The sequence below is a fragment of the Balaenoptera acutorostrata genome, chromosome 2 (assembly GCF_949987535.1).
Source record: "Balaenoptera acutorostrata chromosome 2, mBalAcu1.1, whole genome shotgun sequence".
Classification (NCBI taxonomy): domain Eukaryota; kingdom Metazoa; phylum Chordata; class Mammalia; order Artiodactyla; family Balaenopteridae; genus Balaenoptera; species Balaenoptera acutorostrata.
Genome location: NC_080065.1, coordinates 33,444,496 through 33,469,349, shown reverse-complemented (window position 1 = coordinate 33,469,349; position 24,854 = coordinate 33,444,496). Strand labels below are relative to the sequence as shown.

The window sequence follows — 24,854 nt, the reverse complement described above, 5'->3', positions numbered from 1 at the left end:
TATCTATAATAGAGGTCATTTTGCTCAGAGTAGAAGATTTTTGTGAGGCTTTGCACACTTTCTGTCACTAGAGATGATAATTGAACTTAATTGTGAATTCTCATGCATAGTACCTGGCTATTTTCCTTGCAAACAACAAAGATGACTCTGCTCCTTAAATTAAGGTTAGGGTAAGAATAATTGCCACAATTTATTAAATGTAAATAAATTTACTGAATGCCAGACTCTTGGTCCCAAGTTTTTGTACATCTGTTCATTTAATCCTCACTGCAATCTTGTGAGGCAAAGGGTGATCCCTTGACTCAAAGGTGGATAACTGAAAAACAAATAATTTTTTACATGTAATAAAGACCCTTCCCATGGGTTTTATAAAATTTTTATTTTAATTGGAATAACATACAAATTCTGGTTTGAATAGTCAAAGACAAAAAAAAGCATGCACGCAGATGGTCTGAACTAAATAAATCATGTGCACTTGAGAATGAATGCTGTCTTATGAAAGAGAACACGTCAGTAGCTACAGTGGACTTATTGTGTGAGTGGTTTCTGCATGACACCAGAAACCCTGGGCAATGACAGGACAATTTAGCCAACAGACAACTGGTACCATTAGGGGACATGTGGGCAGAAGGGCATGGGTGAGAAAGGAGGAGGGAACACCCAGTTATTGTTAGATAAGGTATACTTTTAAAATTAGATGGTTTAGCTTTTTTACTCTCAATTTTATACTCTGAAAAATTTCAAACCTATAGAAAAGTTGAACAACTAGTACAATGAACAAACATATATTACTTATATAGGTTCAAAAATTAACATTTTGCCATATTTGCTTCTCTCTGTATATTTATATTTTTTCCTTTTTTTTTGGCCGCGCAGCTTGCAGGGATCTTAGTTCCCCGACCAGAGATTGAACCCACACCCTCGGCAGTGAAAACCAAGTCCTAACCACTGGACCACCAGGGAATTCCCTTACTTATTTTAAAAGTTAGTTGCAGATGTCCTGATGCTTCAGCATATATCTCTCAAGAACAAGGACACTCTACAAGCCTATTTATCACACTTAACCAAATTTGACATGAATCCATTATTATTCTCTAATATGCAGTCTATTTTCAAATCATTCCTACTGTCCCAATGTCCTAATAATATCCCATATAAATCAGGTTTAACTCTGCTTTAGAACCTGATCATAGATCCTACATTGCATTTGGTTGTCAAGTCTCTTTAATGTCCCTTAGTCTAGAACACTCCCCCAATATTTTGGTCCTTCATGACATTGATCTCATAGAAGAGTCCAGGCCAATTGTTTGGTAGACTGTTCCTCAGTTTGGATTAATATGATTTTTTTCTCTTATGATAAGATTCACATAAAACGTTTTTGGTGGGAGTGCCACATAGATGATGTTAAGATTAATTTGAACACATTTTCTTAATAAATGTATTACCATAACTATGTTTCATTTCAGTAATTTACATGTACATTAAAATTTTTTTTTGCTTATAATGCAATTTTACTCAAAGCTGTTAAACATGAGATGAGGGGCTTCCCTGGTGGTCCAGTGGTTAAGACTTCGCCTTCCAATGCAGGGGGTGTGGGTTCGATCCCTGGTCAGGGAGCTAAGATCCCACATGCCTTGGGGCCAAATAAACAAAACATAAAACAGAAGTAATATTGTAACAAATTCAATAAAGACTTTAAAAAAAAAGGTCCACATCAAAAAATCTTAAAAAAAAAAATGAGATGAAATGTGGTCTGTAATAATTGTCATGAATAAGAAATCCTTTGCAGATTAGCAGATCATATATTTTCATAGAAAATTTTTAAAATTAAGAATGATGCAAGCTTGGGCTTCCCTGGTGGCGCAGTGGTTGAGAGTCTGCCTGCCAATGCAGGGGACACGGGTTTGAGCCCTGGTCTGGGAAGATCCCACATGCCACGGAGCAAATGGGCCCGTGAGCCACAATTACTGAGCCTGCGCTTCTGGAGCCTGTGCTCCGCAACAAGAGAGGCCGCGATAGTGAGAGGCCCGCGCACCGTGATGAAGAGTGGCCCCCGCTTGCCACAACTAGAGAAAGCCCTCGCACAGAAACGAAGATCCAACACAGCCATAAATAAATAAATAAAGCACACCTAGTATAGTGTAATTTTAAAAATAAAAATTGATTTAAAAAATAAGGCAATTCTGATGCACCAGCCTAAAAAAAAAAAAAAAAAAAAAAAAGAATGATGCAAGCTAAAATGTATGGATGTAATTGGTTTAAAATATTTATGTATTTACTGTGTACAAGACTAACAAGTGCACTATATTATTTTTGTCTCGGTGATAATGAAGTAATGTGAACGCTTTTTAGCAAGTCTTAATAAGTCTTTGCTGCAATGTGGAGTAAAACTAACAAGGTGTTTGGTGAGAAATGCCAAAATTGTAAATTATAGAAACAGGAAATAGAGAAAATCTCCTGAAATAGCCTAATGCTTATTTACAGTATCTATTTACACACTGTTAATGCACGGTTTACGATAACAATGGCTGCTGTTTACTGAGTATGTGCCAGATCTGTCACAAGTGTCTCCTGTAATTAGCACAACAATCATAGGAGAAAGATATAAATATTAACATTTTATAGGTTGGAAACAAAGCAGCTTTTAGCCATTATTCTAAATCCCTTTGGTTTTATCAGTCTACAAAGGTGCTATATTTTATTGCCATTATTGATGCCGTAGTGTATTCTAAACTTCAGGGTTTGTGTGTGTGTGTCTCTCTTTTCTTATTAAAAAAAAGAGAAGAATAAGCTTAAACTTATATCTTTCTAAAATTCATTTTTACTGTTTTCCCCTGGCAGAGTCTTTTATGTTCTGGATAGAACTCTGAGGATAGTATTATTTTTCTTGTTTATCACTTTATTTTTTCAATAAAAAATACTAATTTGGTATAATATAAACAGTTATATCAACAGCCAAGATGGCCAAGAAAGAAAGCTGCTGTTTACATTCTCTTTCTTAATAAGTGTTATGTTTGTTTTGGCTAAATTGTCATTTTTACAAATTATCAGTTTTTGTTATTTTTCCATGTAAAAAGTGATGTGAAGGCTTAATTTTAACTTCTAAATTTTGAATCAAATTCTTAAATGAACATTATAATGATTAACTACAATATTTCTTTATTTTATTATATAAATATCTTAAAAATAACTTACGGTAAATTCATAATATTAAAGTAAACATGGAAGGCAGGGACTCCATACAGTAAACTCTCTTATTTTTAGTGCTTAGTTGTCAAAATGCCTTTATAGTAGGAGTAATTTTTAGTTCAAACCTTCACCCAGCATCTGATTTTAATTTCTGCCTGATCTTCTACACCTAACTGGATATATAGAATGAAAAAATGGAGTGTGTAAACAAATATGCTCCAATATTACTCCTAAAAGAAGATTTCCCCAAAGGTCTGGCTAAGCAATCCGATGAAGGCAGGTCTGGGGAAAAAAAGACTTTTGGACACATGTACATGCCTGAGGGATCAAAGAAAACCAGGGTCTAACATGTAATGCAAGTGCTATGATTCGACACACTTATTTAATTTGATGATTTAAAACTGTGATAAGAGGCATGCGAAATGCGGTGTCAAATTCAAAACAAAGTGTGGTGATCTGCCTTGTTTTCAACTTGTTGCTATCTGATGAAAACACTTTTCCACAAGCAAGACTGATGAGCAGATGGTGCTAATAAGGCCAATTAAGTGCTAAGCTTCTGGAAATGTTTTTGTTGAGTGACATCTTCAGACTGGTTTCTGCTAACATGCATCTTAAGCCATGTGTTTCTAAGGTGCAATAGCATTAATGCTAACGGTCACTGGAATTTTCATTTTCAAGAACATGCAGTCAGTCAAGACAAATACAAATCCTTTGCCCCAGTTCCAAAGACAGTATATGAAGTTGAATGATGAGATTCTAACCCTTTTGGGTTTCTGGGGGGCTCAGTCTAGGTCACTGGTTTCTAGTAATTGGGGCATGAAGAAATTTTCTCTAGTCTGCAATGAAAAAAGGAGTATACAAAAAAAAAAAAACCTAAAAAAAAGTAATAGATATTTGCTTTTCCCTTTTCCCTCTTAACTTTTACTTTCTTTTTTTTTATTCTTGTAGTTTGGAAGTAATTGACCCTATTCTTTTATTGATTTCTATCTGCATTCTATGTTTTATTTGGATCACAGGTAAACAGAATTGAATTAACCATAATACATTGCCATCACTGATCCATGAACAATCCTTCTTTAACTTTTTATTTTATTTTTAAAAATTTTACTTCCCATCCCCCCAAAAGATATGACTAATACTCACCCAAGCCAATAACTACCAATAATTTACCTCCACCTATATATTCTTATCTGTCTACCTAAATATATCTCCCTGCCTGTCTCCCTCCCCCATGTATACATTGCCTTCTCCATGTATTGGGTTGGCCAAAAAGTTCGTTCAGGTTTTCCTGTGACATCTTATGAAAAACCCGAATGAACTTTTTGCCCAACCCAATATGTGTGCATCTCCAAATTTCTCCTTTTTTATAAGGACACCGGTTAGAGTGGATTAGGGCCCACCATAATACCTCGTTTTAACTTGATTACCTCTGTAAAGACTCTGTCTCCAACTGTTACATTCTAAGGTACTGGAGGTTAGGATTTCAACATATAAATTTTGGGGGAATACAATTCAATCATAACAATAGAGAACTTGCTTTTTTGTTTATTACTATCAAGTTAACAGTGAGTCTCTTGAAAATGTTCAAAGTGGGTTCAAGTCCTTTCCCAGAAAGGAAAGTGAGGGAAGAGAAAAAATGGAGTAATGGGCAAAAAGAAATTTTTTTCTCCTTCCTTTGGTAGCATCACCCTGATTTTGCTCCATACAGGGTTCAACCAGGGGCTGAATCGAAGCGTACGATTCCATCTTCCTATGCTGAGTTATTGGAGTAGGGATGGCTACTTGACCTAACATGGGCCAATCTTGACATCTGAGAGTGTTATTTGGGACTTCTGTTGGAGCCCTTGACCTGTGGTATGATCTGTCTCCTGGGGTTACCGGTGGCCAACTTTGACACTTCTTCGAGAGAACCTAAGTCAGCACAGGAGAAAGTATAACTGAATGACGAGGGAAAGCAGAATTATAATGACATCATCTCGAGTTCTTAGATTCAGCCATGCCTGAAGTTCACCCTTTAAACTTCCAGGTTACATGAGCTGGAAAATTTCCTATTTGGTTTAGGTTGGGCTCCTGTTATTTGTAACCAAGAGTCTTAACAGATGCTCCGTCAGTTTTTGAGGAAAGATAATAAGAAGTAGGCAATGACAGAAGTGGCATAATTTGTCACATGTTTCAAGTGAGTGCACAAATAACAGGACAGCTCTACATCTTTCTAAAATGAACTAATATATTGTCTCCTCCTTTTTCGCTTTCATTGATTGCATCCTCTCTCAAAATAATCAAGTGAGAAGAAAAACACTCACATTGTATATAAGTGGCTGGATATGAGCATCACTGATGAGCTTTAACTCATGTGTACTTATTAAATATTTTGTTATTAAAACATATTTCTAATAAAGTTGCCATTCTATTATTGGTAAGGCCTTGAGCATATATGCTCTGAAATTCCATATTCCAGACGGAAGTGTATTAATCTGTGGGTAGTTACCAATTTATGAACAGGTTGTATTCTAATAGAAATTTGCAAAAAAGACTGGAGATCAGAATACATCTTCCCACAGAAATAATGTTATATAAAGTTGTTGCATACCCAAGCTAGCAACTATGGAGAGAGGCAGTATAATACGTACTAGATAAGAACTTGGCTCCCAGATCCAGGCTACCTGGGTTCAAATCCTAGCTCTGCCACTCACAAGTTTGTCCTTGTAAAAGTTATGCCCACTAGAATATCTAAAATTAAAAAGACTGAACATACTAACTCTCAGTGAGGAGATGGAGGAATAGGAATCCTGATACACTGATGGTGGGGATGTAAAATGGTACAACCACTTTGGAAACTGCTGGTAGATTCTTAAAAAGTTAAATTTATACCTACCATATGATGCATCCATTCTACTCCCAAGAGAGATGAAAGCGTATTTCCATATAAATATGTATATGTATATATTCATGTTAATTTTATTTGTAATAGCCCCAAACTGTAAACAATCCAGAATTCTATCAATAAACAAGTTGTTTTCTATCCATACAATGGAATCCTACTCAGCAATAGAAAGGAACAAACTACTGATACATGCGACAACATGGATGAGTCTCGAAGTAATTATACTGAGTGAAAGAAGCCAAACAAGAAGAGTACTTACTGTAGCATTTCATTTGTATAAAATTCTAGAAAATAAAAAACTAGTTTACAGTGATAAAAGCAGATTAAGGTTGCTTGGGGATAGGGATGAAGAATAGAGAGGATTAGATTACAAAGGGGGATGAGGAACTTTGGGGGTTGATGATTTCATGGGTGTAGTTATACGTCAAAATTCATCAATAAATTCATCAATAAACAGCACTTTAAATATGTGCTGTTTATTATATGTTAATTATACCTCAATAAAGTTGTAAAATATATTTTTTAAAGATTCTCTTGCTGCTTCCTAATTCCTGGAAAGTCCGAAAAGCAAAGTGTTATATTTGTATTCCCTTCCCCCAACTTTTATTAAAACAATAATAACAAAAACCTCACATTTGAACAAGAAAACAATTCATTCTATTTTTTAAAAAATTTATTTATTTATTTATTTATATTTTTGGCTGTGTTGGGTCTTCGTTTCTGTGTGAGGTCTTCCTCTAGTTGCGGCAAGCGGGGGCCACTCTTCATCGCGGTGCGCGGGCCTCTCACTATCGCGGCCTTTCGTTGCGGAGCACAGGCTCCAGACGCGCAGGCTCAGCAATTGTGGCTCACGGGACTAGTCGCTCCGCGGCATGTGGGATCTTCCCAGCCCAGGGCTCGAACGCGTGTCCCCTGCATTGGCAGGCAGATTCTCAACCACTGTGCCACCAGGGAAGCCCCATTCTATTTTTAAAATAAAAAGTTAAAAAATACAAAGGCAAGAAATAGTCATTTATTTTATAAATCATATCAGCTTATGCCAACATTACTATAAGTGCAACACATTAAGATATAAGGCACTGCTATTCTGTACTTCACCACACTTTTATGTGTTCATATAGCAAATGATATATTGTGTACTATTAAAATTTTTCAGCTTTTCATGACACATTTTAGGAATACTAAGTTGTCATTAAGACAGAGCCCTTCTACACTGTAATCTAAGAGTGAACACTCTGCTGACACATTAGTTGCTGGTAGTTGGTTAATCAAAAAAATGGTTAATTCAATGAATAGTAAATAAGTAAAATCAAAAGAAAAGATAGAATTATCACAGAAAAAGAACAAAGGATGGCAGTAATTTTAAGGTAAAATTGAGCAGAATAAGATGACAAAGCATGATGCTAAAAAGAGTGATTTATCTGAGTTATAACTGTGAAAGAAATAAGTATTATCTTCGTGAAATATTAACCACATTAACATATTAAAATGGTTTATATGATCTCAGGGGAAATAATAATCAATATTCCATACCCTAGATGGCTAATTCTAAATATAGAAGCAATTACCTTTATGTATTGCAAAAGCAATGTTTGTGCCACTGTGAATATTTCAGTTAAGTAATAAAAACAAAAATGTATGGTTGTTTTGTTATACTCTTTATCAGTTCTTCCACTTTACCTAGTTACACATCCTCTGCACCAGTTTATGAGTGCATTTGCATATTTTCTACTATTGCAGGCTATATGGCAGAGTTCTATCTTTGAAATTTCTTGTGAAATTACACAAAAGAAAAATAACAGATCTTGCATCAACAGCAAATTTATCATTTTTGTCAACCTCTGAGGGGATTCCCAAGGAATACGTTGATGCACTTAGACGAAGAACTTACTATACTCCGTACGAATACAGAAGGGAACTAACTACTCATGGAAATTTTTTGAAAGACTGCCTATGCCCTAAAAGGTGCAAAACTGGTAAAATTCATATTTATCTGGCATGTATAATTTCCATAGCTGGATTAGTGAGTAATGAAATGCATACTGGTTCAGTGAATAATTTTCCTATAACTTTCAACTTAATTGTACAATGACTTATTCTTATAGTATGTAGTGTGTTCACATGTAGAGATAAAGCAAAGTAAGTGGGAATCTTTTTATCCACATTCTAACTGGTATTCCAGAAGGATATGCCATTCACAAATGGAACAAAAATGGAAAACTCCAGTAAATTGTCTTTGCTTTATCTAATTTTCTATCTAATTGTATCCTTGCTAACAAGTAGGTAAAGCATCAGTATCATGGAATTTTTATCTAGATGTACTATTTTTAACCTTTTTTGAATTTTTTATTGTGGTAAAATATACATAACATAAAAGTCACTATTTTAACTGTTTTGAAGTGAACAATTCAGCGGCATTAAGTATATTCACAGTATTGCACAACCATCAATACTATCCATTTCCAGAACTATTTGTTTATTTATTTATTTATTTAATTTATTTATTTTTGGCTGCGTTGGGTCTTCATTGCTGTGTGGGGGCTTTCTCTAGTTGCGATGAGTGGGGGTTACTCTTCGTGTGTTGTGTGGGCTTCTCGTTGCGGTGGCTTCTCTTGTTGTGGAGCATGGGCTCTAGGCGCAGGGGCTTCAGTAGTTGTGGCACATGGGCTAAGTAGTTGTGGCACGTGGGCTCAGTAGTTGTGGCTCGTGGGCTTTATTGCTCCGCGGCATGTGGGATCTTCCCCGACCAGGGCTCGAACCCATGTCCACTGCATTGGCAGGTGGATTCTTAACCACTGCACCACCAGGGAAGCCCTCCAGAACTATTTTATCATCCCAAACAGAAACTTTATATCCACTAAAATAACTTTCCATGTCCCTCTTCCCTTAGCCCCTTGTAACCTCTATTATACTTCTGGTCTCTATGACCTTGCCTGTTCTAAGTACCTCATGTAAGTGGAATCATACAATATTTGCCCTTTTGTGTCTGGCTTATTTCACTTAGCATAACGCTTTCTATATTAAAACAGGTATCAGAACTTCATTCCTTATTAAGGCTGACTAATATTCCATTATATATACACAAATACACACACACACACAATTTTGTTTATCCATTCGTATGTTGATAAACACTTGGGTTGTTTCCACCTTCTAGCTATTAAGAATAATGCTATGAACATTGATGCACAAGTATCTGAGTCCTTGCTTTCAATTTTCTTGTTTATATACATGGGAATGGAATTGCTGGATCATATGGTATTTCTATGTTTAATTTTTTGAGGAACCACCATACTATTTTCCACAGTGGCTGCACCATTGTGCATTCCCACCAGCAATGCACAGGGTTCAATTTCTCTACATCCTCCCCAACACTTGTTATTTTCCATTTTTAAATAATAGCCATCCTAATGGAAGTGAGTGGTATTTTGTCGTAGCTTTGATTTGAATCTTCCTAATGATTAATGCTGTTTAATACATTTTCTTGCCATTTGTATATCTTCAGCTAGTCCAGGTTGCTTGACTGCGTTGGGCGAAGAAGGTGACTCTGAGGGGTCTGAGCAGCGATCAGGCCATGGTGGACTACGGCTGCTGCAATTACCTATTCACAACTTAAGTAGGCATGGAAGCACCAAGAGATGCCCCCATGAATCCTTTGAGTTACAAAAATCCTGCCTAGCTTCTCATGGTAATCAGAGTCTATTTTTCTCTAACAGTAGAGTAACCTCTGCCTTTCCTGGTCCACTGACACAAGGAGCCCAAAGAGACCAGATGGTATTCATAGTTGCAAGTTCAGTGAAATTCTTATTTCATTCTCTAGTCAAGTGTTCCCTTGAGAATGAGAAGTTAATCTGACAAAACCCAAAATTTCAGAAAAGAGAAGCACAAAATCTGAAAATATGTCACTGGTAATGATGATGAGAGAGACTAATCTCCCTTCTACCTCTTGTTTTCTGGATCTATGTATGCCAACCACTGGGAATTAGCGCCATGTATAGGTCACTGATTCAAAGCTTTCCCCACATTTCTGGGACTGTGCTCTCTCCCACCTTCTCAGAACATTGTCCTTGAAATGGAGAATTGCCCGAACCTATTGAAGGTCATTTAACCGTCTAATAAGCTAGACACATTGCGCTAAAGAAGTATGTGACAAAGCGAGTGTGTCTCGTGCTCATGTACCCACTGACACACCACTTTTGCCACAAAATGGGTCCCCTCATTAAAGGTAATGTTGTTCTGGTAGACCAGTCATTCTGTAAACCTCTGAAACTGTCCTTCCAGCCCTCAGCCAAGACTGAATCAGAAGTAATACCTAATCCAGAGAAAAATGTAGTGACTGGTGCCTCCGTCAATATTTAAGGAATCCAGGATATGTCTAAAGCCCAGATCCACGACCCCTGGGGCCTTTTAGGAACCAGGTTGCACAGCAGGAGGTGAGCGGCGGGAGAGCAAGCAAAGCTTCATCTGCTGCTCCCCATCGCTCGCATTACCACCTGAATCATCCACCCCACCCTGCCCCCGTCCGTGGAAAAATTGTCTTCCACGAAATCAGTCCCTCGTGCCAAAAAGTTGGGGACCGCTGAAGACTAGAGGTCATTGTATCCCTGCGCAATCCACTTGTTTAGTCTTTACAAAACCTTTCAAATCAAAAATATTTGGGGCCACCTTTACAATCGTTATCATTAACATGACCACCACTAAGTACCACTGCTCTTGCATGTCCCAGCACTTCGCCTTCCACCTGCACTTCATCTCAACCTCTGGCAACTGAGAGTCTCAGGAATTGCAATGGGGTCTTATTGCTGTGAGTGATGCAGTTCCCAAGTCCCATCCCAAGCGCCTGTTTTCTAGGTCTACTACTGGTACCAATCGTCTTGGTTTAGTATCTTAGATCATGTTTCCTAGGAAACGTACCCTGGGGTGGATATTTACATGCAGGAGGTATACTGAGGAGTGTTCTCGATGGCAACACTTGTAAGGGAGTGAGGAAAGCAGGAGTGAGCAGAGGGAGAGGCTGAGCTGTGACACAGTTGCAACAGAGCGTTTGGGGGTTCCATGGAGATCTCTGGAGCTGAGCTTGCCTTTCAAAGATGTCTCAAATTGAGGCAAGGCTACTTTACCCCCAACTCTACCAGTCATTGGGTTGGGCTGTGGGGATGGGCTGTCAACTTGGGGGAAGCAACCCCTTTTGGCCAGGGCCACACCTGAAAGGTACTCAGCTGTGAACCGTCAGCAGGCAACAGTCCCAGCGACAGAAGGGGCTGAAGGCGAGATCTGGGGGTGGTGCACCCCTGCATTTACTACTTTTAAAGAGAAAGCAGGGTCAAGACAAATGCTTTGTTGCAGATACTCTATTTGGGAAGTGATGTCAGGGAGCAAGAGTGAGGCACAGGAGAGTGAAAAAGAAGGAAGAAAAGCCAGTGCAAAGATGTGCTACATGGTTGTTTGCTGCTTTAGAAGACTGCTGCTCAATGCGCGAGATCTCAGGAGCCTTAGGAAGTTCAGCCCAGAAGTTTCTGCCTAAGGCAATAACAGAGAAGAACTTATCAATTGGCTCCCACTGGTCAAGGTTGGCGCCATGGGTATTAAATTTCCCTGCGCTTCTGGGTTTCCCACGTGTGAGCACTGAGAGTGCCAAGAAAAGGTGTTGTAGAAGCCAGCATGGCTTCCCTAGGAGTAGAGTGAAATTGAAGGGTATCTAGTACTTCTGAAAATATCTGGCAGAATTTGAAATGTAAACACTCTATGATCCACAAATTTCACTTACAGGAGTTTATACTAGAGAAATTTGTGTTTAGAGGTGCAAATATCTATGTGGATTTGATAGGCTTTGGGCCTCACTACCTGGGTTGGAGTCCAGGCTCTGCCACTGTAAATGAGACACCTGTAAATTATGTCATGTCTCACATAGGGTTGCTAAGAGTGTGAACTGAGTTAAAACATACAGTAGGCTTTGAACAATGCCTTGCACATAGTAAGGTCTCAATATATGTCAGTTATTATTAATATTACTCTTTCAAGGCTATTTATTACAGCTACTATTTGTAGTGATAAAAGATGAGAACCTAAATGTCTATTAATTAAATACTAGATAAAGAAATTATAGTATGACCACACATAGAGAAGTATCACACACACCATATGTGGAAAAAACAAAGTGGAGAAAAGTGTGCCTAGTATGCTCCCATTTGTGTAAAATACGTGTGTAAGTACATATGCGATACAGATTTATTAGTGTTTACCGCTAGCCGGTTCTCCTCTGCTTCCTGGGTACACAGAAGATTGCTCTTTCCAGTTAAGTGAACCATGTGATTAACTCTGGTCAGTGTGAGTCCAAGTAGGAGAGAGAAGCCTCTGTGTAACGTGCCAGCTCTCTCTTCCCTGGAAGCCACATGCCGAGATGGCAGTGTCACAAGGTGATACAGCTTAAACATGTAGTTTGATGGAGAAACGAAAACCTTTGTTCTGTCTAGCCACTGAGATTTTGGGTTAAATTTGTTACCACAGCACAACCCAGCCTATCCTGCCTATTTTAATATGATTCCGCGAAGGAGATGAAAAAAATGAAAACGCTCGTTGCTCCTGGGGAGGAGACCTGGGGGAACAAAGGGTCAGGGGTTGGAGGGAGACTTATTTTGCTCTCTATACCCTTTTGTATAACTTGAAATTTTAGATTACAAGTGCATAAAATTTAAAAATTAAGGGGACTTCCCTGGCGGTCCAGTAGTTAAGACTTCGCCTTCCAATGCAGGGGGTGCATGTTCAATCCCTGGTCGGGGAGTTAAAATCCCATGTGCCTCGTGGCCAAAAACCCAAAAACATAAAACAGAAGCAATATGGTAACAAATTCAATAAAGACTTTAAAAAATGGTCCACATCAAAGGAATCTTAAAAAAAAAAAATTTAAGTGTAGTTTGGGTCTGACGGAAACCATCAACCTTCCCTAAAACTTAGGAGAACCTGAAGCCCTCATCCCCCTGAAAACAAGAACAGAAACAAAAGACAAAAACCCTCCACCCTCCCCTCCCCGAAAAAGACAAAAACCACAGATCGTTTAGCCTAATTACATTGTTTTCTCCAATAATGTTCAGCAGCTTGAATAAAGATACAGAAAAGGACCTTTTGGGCAAAGAGGGCAGTAAAGGTAGGAGGGAGTGGAGTAGTAGATTGCGAGGAAGTGGGGGGTCATTTCACTGGAGGTCTCCAAGGGCTGGAGTTTATGCAGTGGTGTCAGAGGAAGTAATGAGGAAGAATAATTGCTGATGATCAGGAGTTAGACACTTGAAGAAAAGATGTACTAGTTATGAAGGGGTCCAGGAACAGGCAGCTGAGATAGGGTAAAGTAAAAGGTAGCGTGATTTTGATATTTTAATACAAGTACTCTAAACGTTGGTCTTCTTTCGTATCTCATTATGCTTATAATATTCTGATTGCAAAATACATGGCATATTTCATAACATAGAGGGTAATGAGGAAAGAAATCTTTATCATTTTTCCCTCAGGAGCTTTTGCAAAGAAATTTCTGATTTTTCTATAAATTTTATATGCAAAGGATGGCATGACATGTTGCTGATCAATAGTGACCAAGCTGGATATTTGCAGAACAGTTATGACAAAAGAGGATGAATAATGAAGAAGATAAAAGAAAACCTTGACAGATAACTCAGTTAAGAGGGAAACTGGAAAGTGTTTAAAGATCCTGATTCATACCAATAGGCCATTCTATGGAATTACATCTAAAATAATAAACAATATTTATATAGATGATCCCTTTGAGTCACAGAAAATTTTTCTTGGTGACTAGAGAACTATGGCATTTTGGAAAATAGATGAAGGATTTTATTAACATGAAATAATAGAACCCTCCTCAATAATACTGTAGCAAATATTGTGGGAGAAAATTAATTAATCAAAGTAGTTATTCAGCAACTAGACAACAGGATGGCGCTGTTTGATCCCAGATCTTAAGGTACTTTCGGTTCATTTGGAGAGATGTGTAATAATGAGATATTCCTCACAAGAATGATGGAAAGAAAATGAGATAGTACTCATTGATGAATTTCAAGATAAAGAATAAAACTGGTATGGAAACTCAGAGGATGGTGAGCTCAGGGTAGATGAAATATGTAGTGAAGACTCAGTGGAAGTTATCGTCAACTGGATTTGGAGTTAGAAGACCTGGATTAGAATCTGGTGCTGTCATTTACTAGCTTGAACAAGTTTACTTAATTTGCTTCTTAATTTGTAAAGTAAGAGTGATAATATTTACCTTGCCGTATTGTGAAGTACTTGTCCTATTGTCCTCAGATCTATTTCTTGCCCTTTCTGTATCACAGTTGAGTGGGGGTGACAAGCGGCTGCATGTTCTGGGTGCTGTGGATTAAACTGTGTCCTGTCAAATTGATATATTGAGGCATATATTGAATATGACTGTATCTGGAGATAGGGTCTTCAGGAGGTAATTAAGGTTAAATGAGGTCATAAGAGTGGGGCCCTAATCCAATAGGACTGTGGCCTTATGAGAAGGGGAGAGAGTAATCTCTACCTGCCTGCTCCCGCTGGCCATGTGAGAACACAAAGAAGGCAGCATTCTACAAGCCAGGGAGAGAATCCTCACCAAAAAATGATCACGCTGGCACCTTGATTTGGGGCTTTCCAGCCTTAAGAACAGTGAGAAATACATGTCTGTTCTTTAAGTCACCCAATCTATGGTATTTTGTTATGGCAGCCTGAGCTAAGACATCAGGTTCCCATGTCAGGAGCATCAGGCGAATGGCAGTTACAGGAGGAGACTGAAAAGTGGGATGAAGGGAAAAGCCAGAGTATTTCTCTTCTTCTCTCTGCCTCAGCAGCATCTCCAGCCTCTTTCATGACCTCAGCTCCCTGCATTTAAGCGGACTGTGCTTCTAGCTTTTGCTGGGGAAGTAGGGCCCTGGGTTCCAGTAATGCCACCTCCTCCTCCTTTTGTCTCTCCAGCCCAACAGCTCTCTGCTTTTACTCATCTCTGAGTTGCCTCAACTGTCTCCCATTTCCCTTTCACCTTTTCCATCACCTGTATTATCAGTTTCCTGTATTAAAGTCCCTCTGTCGTTAACATGTAACTATGTCTTCTATTCTCTGGTTGAATTTTGACTAAGACAAAGAGTAAATTTTAAAACGTAATATTGTGAAGCTGTATGTAATGTACCATACAAGTAATAATTATACATGCATACAGATGTCATACTACACATACCTGTTTTTGCTTGTCCTGTCCATTATGGCTGTGGAACCATATTTGTGATGTCTTTTTTGATCTAACTGATAATTCCAGAGAACCCAAAGAGGGCCCATCACAGGGCGCAATGTTGATCTAATCACAGTCCCTTTCTTAGTAATTGGAACTAAGAAACATAAAGGAACATTCTAGCTGGTGGTTGTCACTGGAGCCGAGAAGCCAAGCTATGAAGTCATGTCTGATGACCATGTTCCGATAAGTAGAAGAATCTAGTTAAGAGAGAGAGGACCAAGTGGTAGGTCACATGGCTCCTGGGAAGTAGAGAGTGTAGCCTTGGTTCCAGATAACTTTCCATTCCCCAGTTCCAGTTTTACACAGGCTTGGTATATTCCTACCACTATATTTTATGAGATTCTTTTATATGCTTTGTGTATCTGCATTGGGGTTAGCTTATTTGGATATCTGAGTTTTTGAGTCCTAACTAGGACATCCCTGTACACACACACACACACACACACACACACACACACACTTCCTCAGATGTTGAGCTGCCTTTAAAAATATTTAGCTTGGGCTTCCCTGGTGGCGCAGTGGTTGAGAATCTGCCTGCTAATGCAGGGGACACGGGTTCGAGCCCTGGTCTGGGAGGATCCCACATGCCGCGGAGCAACTGGGCCCGTGAGCCACAGCTACTGAGCCTGCGCGTCTGGAGCTTGTGCTCCGCCACAGGAGAGGCCGCGACAGTGAGAGGCCCGCGCACTGCGATGAAGAGTGGCCCCCGCTCGCCGCAACTAGAGGAAGCCCTCGCATAGAACGAAGACCCAAAAGAGCCAAAAATAAATAAATAAATAAATTAAAAAAAAAAAATATTTAGCTTGTGATAGGGCAAAGAGACAGTTATATGGAATTCTGTCTAGGATGAACAACATGAGCAAAAGTTTGTAGATAAGAGAGATTAGACTCTAGAATACCTTGTTGACTGCTCTCCTTGTTTTAACTAACCGAGAATTTATCAAGATGTCTTAAAGGTTTGGGTGAAATTGTTTTTAAGCTAACTTTAGTAGGAATTTTATCACCTTTATTCTATAGTTACCTAATAATGTTGGTGTTCCCTGATGCTTGCTTTAAAATAACGTAAGTATATCATTCAAAACAAAGAATCAATGATCATTACATTAAAATGTATTAAAAACTAGATTTATAAGCAGCATGCTTCCTCCATGCCCTGAAGGTCATGCCACCAGGTTTCTGCAAAATCAGATCAGGAAGAGAATACAGTAAAAAAGGGTTCTCTGGAAACTATCTTATTTGTCATTTCCTGAAGATAAATTTTTGAAATTCACTCAGACCACTTAATGGATCTTAATGACCAGACACAACACAGTTTTTGTGTGTTGGTTTGTCTTGCTATGAGGTATTTTGCAGTCATTCACTCCCTGCCCAGAAGCATCTTGCTACTAAGATGAACATCACTCCTGTGTTGATCAATGGCTGCATTCTAAAACAGGTTGAAATGCTTTTTGGTTTCAATGTAAAATATAACCAAGAAGTGACTTGGATGGAAACATGAAATGTGCTGTCAGAGGAAAGTCCCAGTTACAAAGTTTTAAAAGACATTGGTCAACTTCACCAATATCTGGAAGTTGTTTCTTTTAAAACAAAGAATATTTTCTGGACACAGTATTTGTGTGTACTATAGTGAGTTTTAGCTGATTACACAAATGCATTTGTTGTCAAAGGGCAACATATATTTTAATGAACTTTATGATTAGAGATAGTCATGTGTTTTTTATTATCTTCAACTATATAATTTGAGCTGGTATTAAAGATCACATAGCCCATATAAGAAAGCATAAGAGTTTCTCCCCACTCCAAGTATTAGATCATATTAATGATACCAATAATCATTTATATGTTATGTATATTTGGCTGCTATTGTAAAATGGTCAAATATTCAAATTAAGATATAGAGTGTTGTCTTTTATGTTATCAGAAACAATCAATAGGGTGGGAGAGGGTTAGATTGGGAGTTTGGGATTAGCAGATGCAAACTGGTATGTATAGAATGGATAAACAGCAAGGTCCTACTGTATAGCACAGGGAACCCTATTCAATATCCTGTGATAAACCATAATGGAAAAGAATATGAAAAAGAATGTGTGTATATATATATATATATACGTATAACTGAGTCACTTTGCTGTAAAGCAGTAATTAATACAACATTATAATTCAACTATACTTCAATTTAAAAATAAATTTAAAAACGAAAAAAAAAGAAACAATCAGTAGTTATTATTAGAAACAAGACTCATTCTAGGTTTCTAAACCTGTTTCTTTGTCTCTTTTACAGAATCATACTTCTATGAAAAGGTCATAGGGCAAATTTTCTGAAACCAAATCTTGATGAATTAATTTATTAATAATTTAGCTTTCTATTGAATGCTTCAATAATATAACGTAAAATTAGTATCACAAAACATTTCTTTTTTTAATAATTTTTAAAAATATTTATTTATTTATTTTGTTTATTTATTTTATTTTTTTGGCTGCGTTGGGTCTTGGTTGCAGCATGCAGGATCTTTGTTGAGGCATGCTGGATCTTTCGTTGTGGCGCTCGGGCTTCTCTCTAGTTGTGGCATGTGGGTTTTCTCTCTCTAGTTGTGGCACGCAGGTTCCAGGGCACGCGGGCTCTCTTGTTGAGGCGTGCAAGCTCAGTAGTTGTGGTGCATGGGCTTAGCTGCCCTGTGGCATGTGAGATCTTAGTTCCCTGACCAGGGATCGAACCCACGTCCCCTGTATTGGAAGGTCAATTGTTTACCACTGGACCACCAGGGAAGTCTCGGTACCAGAAAATATTTCTTTAAAAGGCAGGTGTCTTACTCAGCCATAAAAAGGAACGAAACTGAGTTATTTACAGTGAGGTGGATGGACCTAGAGTCTGTCATACAGAGTGAAGTAAGTTCGAAAGAGAAAAACAAATGCCATATGCTAACGCATATATATGGAATCTAGAAAAATGGTACTGATGGACCTAGTGGCAGGGCAGGAATAAAGACACAGACATAGAGAACAGACTTGAGGACACAGGGAGGGGGAAGGGTAAGCTGGGACGAAGTGAGAGAGTAGCATTGACATATATACACTACCAAATGTAAAATAGATAGCTAGTGGGAAGCTGCTGCAAAGCACAGGGAGATCAACTCAGTGCTTTGTGAAGACCTAGAATGTTGGGATAGGGAGGGTGGAAGGGAGGCTCAAGAGGGAGGGGATATGGGAATATATGTGTACATATAGTGGATTCACTTTGTTGTACAGCAGAAACTAACACAACATTGTAAAGCAATTATACTCCAATAAAGATGAATTTAAAAATTAAACAATAAAAAATAAAAGGCAGGTGTCTTATGCATTTTACAATTAAATGTTTTAAAATAAGAAAATTATGTTTAAAAATTGGTCCTACTGGACCCTTTAACCATAACAGGTGCTGTACTAATATTTACTGTTTTGCATTTCATTGCTGTCAAGATCTGTCTTTTAAGTTCTGCCACTTTTCTTTTTTACACATCTGATATCGTTTCTGACATCACCATGAGATGAACCTGCTCCATAAGCCCAGTGGTCCCGGAAGGTAGATGAGAGACATATGGGGCAGAGCTCCCTCATTCGAGCTGCCCAGCCACAAGCCCAGCCAAGATCAGCCAACCACAAGCTCATGAGCTATATAAATACCTCTCGATGTAAGGCTAATGAAGACTTGTGGTCGTTTGTTAAGCGTTGTTGTTGTAGTCATAGTTAACTGGTATGACAGTAATGGTAGATTATTATTGAACTCAGTAGTTCCAATAACAACATTTTGGTTCCCTCTTTTGTAATTGTGACAAATGTAATAGCTTCCCTAGTGGATCAGTTTATGGTGTTCTGGGAATCATTCTGGAAGCTCGGTATAGAGTTTGCTGCTCCAGTACTTCAAACAATTTTTATCTAATTCCCTTTCTGCTTGAAATAACTGTACAACCTCACATCCATTAGCGTGGCTACTACAGAAAAACAAAACAGAAATAACAAGTGTTGGTAAGGATACGGAGATATTATAACATTTTCACACTGTTTTGGGGAATGTAAAATGGTACAGCTGTTATGGAAAACAGTATGGTAGGTCCTCAAAAAATTAAAAATAGAATTATCATGTTATCCAGCAATTCCACTTCTGGGTATATACCCAAAAGAATTGAAAGCAGGGACTTGAAGAGAGACGTGTACATCCATATTTATAGCATTATGCACAATAGCCAAGGGGTGGAAGCAATCTAAGTGTCCATCAACAGACAAATGGATAAACAAACTGTGGTATATACAAACACTGGAATATTATTCAGGCTTAAAAAGGAAGGAAATTCTGACACATGCTACAACATGGATGAACCTTGAGGATATTACATTGAGTGAAATATTACATGATTCAATTTATGTGAGATACCTAAGGTAATCAAATTCAAAGAGATAAAAAAATAGAATGGTGATTCCCAGGAACTGGAAAGAGGGAGTTTGGCGTATTATTGCTTAATGGGTACAGAGTTTCAGTTTTGCAAAATGAAGAGTTCTGGAGATGGATGGTGATGGTGGTTATACGACAATGTAAATGTACTTAATACCACTGAACTGTACACTTAAAAATGGTTAAAGACATAGAAAACAAACTTATGGTTACCAAAGAGGAAAGGGGTAGGGAGGGATAAATTAGGAGCTTGGGATTAATAGATACACATTACTTTATATAAAATAGTTAAACAACAAGGTCCTACTACATAGCACAGGGAGCTATATTCACTATCTTGTAATAACCTATAATGGAAAAGAATCTGAAAAAGAATATATATTTATACATACATATATATATGACTGAATCACTTTGTTATACACCAGAAACTAACACAACATTGTAAATCAACTCTCCTTACATTTTTAAAATTAATTTATTTATTAATTTATTTATTTTTGGCTGTGTTGGGTCTTTGCTGCTGCGCACAGGCTTTTCTCTAGTTGCAGTGAGCGAGGACCACTCCTCGTTCTGGTGTGCAGACCTCTCACGGCACTGGCCTCTCTTGTTGTGGAGCACAGGCTCCAGACACGCGGGCTTCAGTAGTTGTGGCACGCGGGCTCAGTGGCTGTGGCTCATGGGCTCTAGAGCGCAGTCTCGGTAGTTGTGGCACACGGGCTCAGTTGCTCCGTGGCATGTGGGATCTTCCCGGACCAGGGCTTGAACCTGTGTCCCCTGCATTGGCAGGTGGATTGCTAACCACTGCACCACCAGGGAAGTCCCAACTCTACTTAAATTTTTAAAAAAATGGTTAAGACGGTAAATTTTATGTTGTATGTCTCTTACCACAATTAAAAGTAATTTTAAAATGAAAGAAATAACTAGAGAGATTTACTTGTCTGTACTAAAACCTGAATGATTCACCAGATGAGAGCAGAGACCTCTGGGAAGGACCATACCAATCATTCACAATAATTCCCAAACTGGGCCTCTGCATTTGATGTCATTCATGACATTCCACATGCCCCCACCCAGTAGAGGGAACCTAATTAAGGTTGAGGAGGGGACCCTCTTTTTGATCATGAAGGGGTGTTTCTTCCTAATCTGAGTGAAGAATAGAAAGTAGAGAATTCAGTCTTATAGTGTCTCATATCTGCAGAGTTGTTTTCCTTATTAGGATCCTCTTTGGTGGCTGATACACATGGGTTATCCCACCGAGTAGCTCACCGGGATGACTGTCCACTCAGATGAGGGCATTATAAATACCACATAATGAGACCCGGCAACTCACGGAGCCTTCCTGGTGGGGCTCCGTGTCCCATGTGAGGCCACCCATACCTGCCTCGACTCTTCTGAGGAGAAGAGCAATGCCACCTCTTCAGCTTTCCTCCAAATCACTGAGATGTGGGATTTGAGTTTCAGAGATGCATTATGAAGCCTGAAAATGGACCAGGCTTCAGTCCCAGTGATTCCCAGCGGAAAAAAGTCAGGAAGTCCAAGTGTGATAAACTGAGATGGGTGTGGGGCAGGTTGTGGGAGCAAAGAACAAATTCGGGAAAAGCAAAGTGAAAGGGTGGAAGAGTTGCTAGAAGAGGAAGCATGGGACCTAGCTTTCAATTTTACTGAGCGCTAGTGCTGGTTACACAATGTGTGATGAGTCAGCCTGGGTTAAAGGCACAGTTGGAGATAAACCTTAGATTACCTTGATTTTTGTACAAGAAAATTATCTTACTAAAATTGGTAAATATTTTGGCCCTGAACCTTACTCCTTTAACCTTCTGCATTAAAACTGAAGACATTAAAAGGAAAAAGTCACTGCAGGTGAAGGTTGGCTTGAGGAGTTACTCTGGGCTCTGCCTCCCACTCTCCCTATCAAACTTTGTTCTCCCTGGCTCCTGTTTTGTGATTCCACACCCACATTATCCTTGCGTCACCCAGAGGACTGACCACTCTGGCCCTAACCTTGAGGAACTCAATTTAGTTGAGAAGACAGCCATATAAACAGATTCAAATAGTAGATAGCAAGTGCTGAAACAGGGACATAACTCAAGTGCTATGGAAACAGAAGACAAAGCAGCTAATTCTACCTGGGGCTATTGGAGATGCAAGAACACAAAGGCTCTGAAAGATGAAGAGGGGATATCCAAGCCGAGAGGTTAGGCAAGGACATTTCAGGAAGAAGGACCGCAGGTCTTCTCTGTCTAGTTGTGATTCTTGGGATATTCATTTCTAGGCAAGTAAACATTCTGGGCTGGTTGTGAACTTGGAAAGACTCCCCATGTGTTCCTTGACAGCTAGTGGGGAAAGAGAGTCCATTTGGAAAGTTAGTGTTTTGGAAAAAATTTTTTAAAAACGTTAACTCCTCTTTGAGAAACCATCTCTGATATGTAACTTCTAAAAAGGTAGGCATTTGCTTCTTATGAGTTGAGAACTTTAATGGATGAGGTACATAATCTGAAAGTAATAGCCACAGGAAATATTAGTGAGGATCAAATCACAAGTACAAAGTCAACTTGATGTATATATTGCTTTTTCTTTTTTTTGGACTGGCTGTTTTGTTTTGTTTTGTTTTTAAAGGAAAAACAATTGAACCTCTGAATCATGTGATTTTTAAGTTTAAAAAAAAAACCAAAAAGCAAAATCAAACAACCTCTAAACATGCTACTGTATGTTCCATAAACAAAGAAAGCAAAGTGGCCAAGTAGAGGTGTATAGGACAAGATAGCGCCTCAGCCTGGACCAAGCAGGGATTCAAGTAATTAATGTTTTTGCAGACCCGTGACAGAGGGTCTCTTACTCAGGTTGCTAAAGGGAGAATGTCACAACAGAACTGACATCACTCCCTTCTCCAAAGCAACAAGGCATCTTGAAAGCTCAACTTCTTGGTGAAGTTTTATGGTTGGTGGCAGGATTTAGTTCACCCATGTGAAAAGACAGCTCAGTCTGCGATGAAAACTCTTCAAAGGAAAATCTCTCCTCAACAGTCTTACTGAGTAACTTAAGCCAACACATAATCAAATTCACTTTTGGGATAAGTCTACACCAAAATTGTGCAGTGGGAAGAGAGGTAGGTACAGTTACCCAGCCCACATTCACTGCTTTCTTCCTTGACTGAATTAGATGGCAGTCGAAGAGAAGCTCTCCTACATTCATCATCTAGGCCAGGAAAGATGAACAGAGGCAAAAGTGGGGTCTTGTCCTTCACAGATTCATTTTGGTTCTGGCAGATTGTGAGCCATAAGCGTCCTGTTCCCACTACATGCACTCTGGGATCAGAGAAGTCAGCACCCATGCTCATGTCTGTCTGTCAGTTAGATCTCCTTGGTTTAGTGACTCCAGTGGATCTATGGCAGCTGAGACAGAAACCTCACATGGCTGCCTCCATGATTGCATGGTCACCAAATGATGTGTCACATCAGGCACTGAAGACAGAGGACATGGGGATCCTTCAGTGAGCCCCGCATCATCAACTCCTAGGACAGAATCGGTATTCGGTAGTTTCAAGGACTCTCCACCAAGGCTGGCTGAGAATTCATAGACACCAGGTTTTTACTGGTTACTGAAGCCTCTTCAAGCAAACGACTGCCCATTAGTGGCTCATCAGTTTGTTCCGGCTCTTGACTCCCAGCGGCTCCCATCTGCAAGTGATGCTTTCTCACGTGCACATTCCTGCTCCCACTCTGAGAGAAGGTCTTCCCACGGTCTTGACACTGATGTGACTTCTCTCCTGAGTGAAACACCAAATGTTTTGGAAGACTAGAATACTCACCAAAGGAACTGCCGCATCCTTGGGCTTCACAAAGGAAAGGTTTCTCTCCTGTGTGGACTCGCAGGTGGTTCTTCAGGTTTCCAGCTGTAGTGAACTGCTTACCACAGTTAGACTCAGGACACATAAAGGGCTTCTCCCCATTGCGGGTCCTCATGTGCACCTTCAGCCTCTGCAGTACATAGAAGCTCTTCCCACAACCTGCTGCAGGGCAGATAAAGGAGCGGTCGTTTCAATCAGTTTTGAGGTGGTACTTAAAGTGAGCTGGCCACACAAATGTCTGGTCACAGCCTTCAACTGTACACTTAGCTTCTTCTCCATTTGAGGAAGGGACCCAGAATCTTCGGGTTGCTCATCATCAGAACCAAGGTGGACATTTCTCCATTGCTGCTGGTTTTTGCATTCTTTGCCAGTTGTGCACGAGTAGCAGCAATCAAACTGTCATGGGCCAACTCCCGAACCCGGAGGATCCATGGAATGCTACTGTCTGTGCTCTCACTGGAGAGGAAATCATTCCCTGAATCCTTTGCCTCATCTTGTACAAACACTAAGTTTTCGGCTGAAGAGCCCAGACTCTTGTTAGGTTAAGAAGAATAAAAGAAGTGCTATCACTTGGCTGTAGATCTTGCAACAAGCTAAGAGACTGGAGTTGACAAAGACTCCGGAGGCTTCTGTACAATCTGAGCCCTCGTCTCTTCTCTGTCTGGACCCACCTTCACCTGAAGGCTTCTCAGCACAGCTCAGGAAGGAACCTCCTTGGAGGAGTTAGTATATTTAGAGTATTATCTGGTAACATTAGCCGACTGCATTCTGAGGCCTCAGTCACTGGAAGGAGGGACAAGCAAGTAATGTCTTTAGCTACTGATTCTACTAGCCCCTGTCCCAGTGGGATGGACGTATTCTGAACAAACTGTACCAGGAGCTCTGGTTTGATTTCTAACTCATCTGATAACATTGATTCAGCTTCCAAATCCTGTAGCTCTTCAGGGGACAGGTTAAAATTTTAATTCAGAGTCAATGACACCTTCCTGCTATGCTCATATTCCTCTAGGAAGTGCTATGCTTTTCCTGTAAGATGCTGTCCTGGGTGCGTAATCAATTTAGCCTTTCTGTCCCGGGCAGCCGGCCGTCTGTCAGTCAGTCTATTGCTCTTTTTTTTTTTAATGGTTCCAATAAAATTTTATTTATAAAATCAGGCAAGGGGGGGCTTCCCTGGTGGCGCAGTAGTTGAGAATCTGCCTGCCAATGCAGGGGA

General features: G+C 39.3%; 1 pseudogene; it reads right to left on the bottom strand.

Moving 5' to 3' along the window:
- Window positions 1-23,127: 23,127 nt before the first annotated feature.
- LOC103006450 (zinc finger protein 410-like) lies at window positions 23,128-24,554 on the bottom strand (annotated as a pseudogene).
- Window positions 24,555-24,854: the final 300 nt, after the last annotated feature.